Source organism: Scyliorhinus torazame, chromosome 27, assembly GCF_047496885.1.
Source record: "Scyliorhinus torazame isolate Kashiwa2021f chromosome 27, sScyTor2.1, whole genome shotgun sequence".
Taxonomy (NCBI): Eukaryota; Metazoa; Chordata; class Chondrichthyes; order Carcharhiniformes; family Scyliorhinidae; genus Scyliorhinus; species Scyliorhinus torazame.
The window spans coordinates 35,635,881-35,643,456 of NC_092733.1; positions in this window are offsets into that span (position 1 = coordinate 35,635,881).

A 7,576-nucleotide genomic window follows, 5' to 3' on the forward strand; every position below is an offset into this window, starting at 1 on the left:
ATACCCACACTGTAACACATTGCACACTCACCCCATCCCTCTGCCCTCACTGTAACACATTACACACTCACCCCATCCCCAAACTGTAACATATTACACACTCACCCCATCCCCACACTGTAACACATTACACACTCACCCCACCCCCACACTGTAACACATTACACACTCACCCCATCCCCACACTGTAACACATTACACACTCACCCCATCCCCCCACTTTAACACATTACACACTCACCCCATTCCCACACTGTAACACATTACGCACTCACCCCATCCCCACACTGTAACACATTACACACTAATCCCCTCCCTTCACCGTAACACATTACACACTCACCCCATCCCCACACTGTAACACATTACGCACTCACCCCATCCCCACACTGTAACACATTACACACTCATCCCCTCCCTTCACCGTAACACATTACACACTCACCCCATTCCCTCACTGTAACACATTACACACTCACCCCATCCCCCCACTGTGACACATTACACACTCACCCCATCCCCCTGCCCTCACTGTAACACATTACACACTCACCCCATCCCTCTGCCCTCACTGTAACACATTACACACTCACCCCATCCCTCTGCCCTCACTGTAACACATTACACACTCACTCCATCCCCCTGCCCTCACCCTAACACATTACACACTCATCCCATACCCATACCCACACTGTAACACATTACACACTCACCCCAACCCCCTGCCCTCACTGTAACACATTACACACTCACTCCATCCCTCTGCCCTCACTGTCAAACATTGCACACTCACTCCATCCCTCTGCCCTCACTGTAACACATTACACACTCACTCCATCCCCCTGCCCTCACTGTAACACATTACACACTCATCCCATCCCCCTGCCCTCACAGTAACACATTACACACTCACTCCATCCCCCTGCCCTCACTGCAACACATTACACACTCATGCCCTCTCTTCACTGTAACACATTCCACACTCACCCCATCCCCCTGCCCTCACTGTAACACATTACACACTCACTCCATCCCTCTGCCCTCACTGTAACACATTACACACTCACCCCATCCCCACACTGTAACACATTACACACTCACCCCATCCCCACACTGTAACACATTACACACTCACCCCATCCCCACACTGTAACACATTACACACTCACCCCATCTCCACATTTTAACACATTACACACTCAACCCATCCCCACACTGTAACATATTACGCACTCACCCCATCCCCACACTGTAACCCATTACACACTCATCCCTTCCCTTCACCGTAACACATTACACACTCACCCCATTCCCTCACTGTAACACATTACACACTCACCCCATCCCCCCACTGTGACACATTACACACTCATCCCGTCCCCTCACTGTAACACATTCCACACTCACCCCATCCCCCTGCCCTCACTGTAACACATTACACACTCACCCCATCCCTCTGCCCTCACTGTAACACATTACACACTCACTCCATCCCCCTGCGCTCACTGTAACACATTACACACTCACTCCACCCCCCTGCCCTCACCGTAACACATTACACACTCATCCCATACCAATACCCTCACTGTAACACATGGCACACTCACTCCATCCCCCAGCCCCCACCGTAACACATTACACACTCATCCCATACCCATCCCCACACTTTAACACATTACACACTCACTCCATCCCCATCAATGTAACACATTACACACTCACCCCATCCCGACACTGTAACACATTACACACTCATCCCCTCCCTTCACCGTAACACATTACACACTCACCCCATTCCCTCACTGTATCACATTACACACTCACCCCATCCCCCTGCCCTCACGGTAACACATTCCACACTCACCCCATCCCTGTGCCCTCACTTTAACACATTACACACTCACTCCATTCCCCTGCCCTCACTGTAACACATTACACACTCACTCCATCCCTCTGCCCTCACTGTAACTCATTACACACTCACTCCATCCCTCTGCCCTCACTGTAACGTATTGCACACACACTCCATCCCACTTACTGTAACATATTACACAATCACCCCATCCCTTCACTGTAACAAATTACACACTCACCCCATCCCCCTCACTGTAACATATTACACACTCACCCCATACCCACACTGTAACACATTCCACACTCACCCCATCCCCCTGCCCTCACTGTAACACATTACACACTCACTCCATCCCTCTGCCCTCACTGTAACAAATTACACACTCACCCCATCCCCCTCACTGTAACATATTACACACTCACCCCATCCCCACACTGTAACACATTACACACTCATCCCATCCCCACACTGTAACACATTACACACTCACCCCATCCCCACACTGTAACACATTACACACTCACCCCATCCCCACACTTTAATACATTACACACTCACCCCATCCCCACACTGTAACACATTACGCACTCACCCCATCCCCCCACTGTGACACATTACACACTCACCCCATCCCCCTGCCCTCATTGTAACACATTACACACTCACCCCATCCCTCTGCCCTCACTGTAACACATTACACACTCACTCCATCCCCCTGCCCTCACCCTAATACATTACACACTCATCCCATACCCATACCCTCACTGTAACACATTACACACTCACCCCATCCCCCTGCCCTCACTGTAACACATTACACACTCACTCCATCCCTCTGCCCTCACTGTCACACATTACACACTCACTCCATCCCTCTGCCCTCACTGTAACACATTACACACTCACTCCATCCCCCTGCCCTCACTGTAACACATTACACACTCACCCCATGCCCCTGCCCTCACTGTAACACATTACACACTCACTCCATCCCCCTGCCCTCACTGCAACACATTACACACTCATCCCCTCCCTTCACTGTAACACATTCCACACTCACCTCATCCCCCTGCCCTCACTGGAACACATTACACACTCACCCAACCACCTGCCCTCACTGCAACACATTACACACTCATCCCCTCCCTTCACTGTAACACATTCCACACTCACCCCATCCCCCTGCCCTCACTGTAACACATTACACACTCACTCCATCCCTCTGCCCTCACTGTAACACATTACACACTCACCCCATCCCCCTGCCCTCACTGTAACACATTACACACTCACTCCATCCCTCTGCCCTCACTGTAACACATTACACACTCACCCCATCCCTCTGCCCTCACTGTAACACATTACACACTCATCCCCTCCCTTCACCATAACACATTACACACTCACCCCATCCCCACACTGTAACACATTACACACTCACCCCATCCCCACACTGTAACACATTACACACTCACCCCATCCCCACACTTTAACACATTACACACTCACCCCATCCCCCCACTGTGACACATTACACACTCACCCCATCCCCCTGCCCTCACTGTAACACATTACACACTCACCCCATCCCTCTGCCCTCACTGTAACACATTACACACTCACTCCATCCCCCTGCCCTCACCGTAACACATTACACACTCATCCCATACCCATACCCTCACTGTAACACATTACACACTCACCCCATCCCCCTGCCCTCACTGTAACACATTACACACTCACTCCATCCCTCTGCCCTCACTGTCACACATTGCACACTCACTCCATCCCCCTGCCCTCACTGTAACACATTACACACTCACTCCATCCCTCTGCCCTCACTGTAACACATTATACACTCACTCCATCCCTCTGCCCTCACTATTACACATTACACTCTCACCCCATCCCCCTGCCCTCACTGTAACACATTACACACTCACTCCATCGCCCTGCCCTCACTGTAACACATTACACACTCACTCCATCGCCCTGCCCTCACTGTTACACACTACACACTCACTCCATCCCCCTGCCCTCGCTGTAACACATTACACACTCACTCCATCCCCCTGCCCTCACTGTAACACATTACACACTCACCCCATCCCCACACTGTAACACATTACACACTCACCCCATCCCCACACTGTAACACATTACACACTCACCCCATCCCCACACTGTAACACATTACACACTCACCCCATCCCCCTGCCCTCACTGTAACACATTACACACTCACTCCATCCCTCTGCCCTCACTGTAACACATTACACACTCACCCCATCCCCACACTGTAACACATTACACACTCACCCCATCCCCACACTGTAACACATTACACACTCACCCCATCCCCACACTGTAACACATTACACACTCACCCCATCCCCACATTTTAACACATTACACACTCACCCCATCCCCGCACTGTAACATATTACGCACTCACCCCATCCCCACACTGTAACCCATTACACACTCATCCCTTCCCTTCACCGTAACACATTACACACTCACCCCATTCCCTCACTGTAACACATTACACACTCACCCCATCCCCCCACTGTGACACATTACACACTCATCCCGTCCCCTCACTGTAACACATTCCACACTCACCCCATCCCCCTGCCCTCACTGTAACACATTACACACTCACCCCATCCCTCTGCCCTCACTGTAACACATTACACACTCACTCCATTCCCCTGCGCTCACTGTAACACATTACACACTCACTCCACCCCCTGCCCTCACCGTAACACATTACACACTCATCCCATACCCATACCCTCACTGTAACACATGGCACACTCACTCCATCCCCCAGCCCTCACCGTAACACATTACACACTCATCCCATACCCATCCCCACACTTTAACACATTACACACTCACTCCATCCCCATCAATGTAACACATTACACACTCACCCCATCCCGACACTGTAACACATTACGCACTCACCCCATCCCCACACTGTAACACATTACACACTCATCCCCTCCCTTCACCATAACACATTACACACTCACCCCATTCCCTCACTGTAACACATTACACACTCACTCCATCCCTCTGCCCTCACTGTCACACATTGCACACTCACTCCATCCCTCTGCCCTCACTGTAACACATTACACACTCACTCCATCCCCCTGCCCTCACTGTAACACATTACACACTCACTCCATCCCCCTGCCCTCACTGCAACACATTACACACTCATGCCCTCCCTTCACTGTAACACATTCCACACTCACCCCATCCCCCTGCCCTCACTGTAACACATTACACACTCACTCCATCCCTCTGCCCTCACTGTAACACATTACACACTCACCCCATCCCCACACTGTAACACATTACACACTCACCCCATCCCCACACTGTAACACATTACACACTCACCCCATCCCCACACTGTAACACATTACACACTCACCCCATCCCCACATTTTAACACATTACACACTCACCCCATCCCCGCACTGTAACATATTACGCACTCACCCCATCCCCACACTGTAACCCATTACACACTCAAAGAACAAAGAAATGTACAGCACAGGAACAGGCCCTTCGGCCCTCCAAGCCCGTGCCGACCATACTGCCCGACTAAACTACAATCTTCTACACTTCCTGGGTCCGTATCCTTCTATTCCCATCCTATTCATATATTTGTCAAGATGCCCCTTAAATGTCCCTATCGTCCCTGCCTCCACTACCTCCTCCGGTAGAGAGTTCCAGGCACCCACTACCCTCTGCGTAAAAAACTTGCCTCGTACATCTACTCTAAACTCATCCCTTCCCTTCACCGTAACACATTACACACTCACCCCATTCCCTCACTGTAACACATTACACACTCACCCCATCCCCCCACTGTGACACATTACACACTCATCCCGTCCCCTCACTGTAACACATTCCACACTCACCCCATCCCCCTGCCCTCACTGTAACACATTACACACTCACCCCATCCCTCTGCCCTCACTGTAACACATTACACACTCACTCCATCCCCCTGCGCTCACTGTAACACATTACACACTCACTCCACCCCCCTGCCCTCACCGTAACACATTACACACTCATCCCATACCCATACCCTCACTGTAACACATGGCACACTCACTCCATCCCCCAGCCCTCACCGTAACACATTACACACTCATCCCATACCCATCCCCACACTTTAACACATTACACACTCACTCCATCCCCCTGCCCTCACTGTAACACATTACACACTCACTCCATCGCCCTGCCCTCGCTGTAACACATTACACTCACTCCATCCCCCTGCCCTCACTGTAACACATTACACACTCACTCCATCGCCCTGCCCTCACTGTAACACATTACACACTCACCCCATCCCCCTGCCCTCACTGTAACACATTACACACTCACTCCATCCCTCTGCCCTCACTGTAACACATTACACACTCACTCCATCGCCCTGCCCTCGCTGTAACACATTACACACTCACTCCGTCCCTCTGCCCTCACTGTAACACATTACACACTCACTCCATCCTCCTGCCCTCACTGTAACACATTACACACTCACTCCATCGCCCTGCCCTCGCTGTAACACATTCCACACTCACTCCATCCCCCTGCCCTCACTGTAACACATTACACACTCACTCCATCCCCCTGCCCTCACTGTAACACATTACACACTCACTCCATCACCCTGCCCTCACTGTAACACATTACACACTCACTCCATCCCTCTGCCCTCACTGTAACACATTACACACTCACTCCATCCCCATCCTCTCACTGTAACACATTCCACACTCACCCCATCCCCCTGCCCTCACTGTAACACATTACACACTCACCCCATCCCCCTGCCCTCACTGTAACACATTACACACTCACTCCATCACCCTGCCCTCACTGTAACACATTACACACTCACTCCATCCCTCTGCCCTCACTGTAACACATTACACACTCACTCCATCCCCATCCTCTCACTGTAACACATTCCACACTCACCCCATCCCCCTGCCCTCACTGTAACACATTACACACTCACTCCATCCCTCTGCCCTCACTGTAACACATTACACACTCACTCCATCCCCATCCTCTCACTGTAACACATTCCACACTCACCCCATCCCCCTGCCCTCACTGTAACACATTACACACTCACTCCATTCCCCTGCCCTCGCTGTAACACAATACACTCACTCCATCCCCCTGCCCTCACTGTAACACATTACACACTCACTCCATCCCCCTGCCCTCACTGTAACACATTACACACTCACACCATCCCCTCATGTATACATTATGCCTTCCTGGTTGATTAACCGCTTAGCCAGACGCTGCTGATGAATCAGTATCAGTTCAGTGTTATTCGCCAATACACCCACTTCTATCTTGGATTGAACTTTCTGCTGCACCACTCTTTCCATCCAGCAAGGGGAGCCGCTGGACGTTCACTGATCAAATTGAACCAAAGGCGAGTGAAATGTGGAAGTGGGTGATTAGGAGTGGGGCAGAGAGAATCCCTGCGGTAAGTGGGGAACAATTGGCAGCAGTGTTCCTGAAGACAACTGTCCTTTTCTAACCTTCTTCACCCTCCCCCTCCTCATCCTCCTCCTCCTCACCCTCACCCTCACCCTCCTCACCCCCTCCCCTCCTCCTCCTCACCCCCTCCCCTCCTCCTCACCCCCTCTCCTCCTC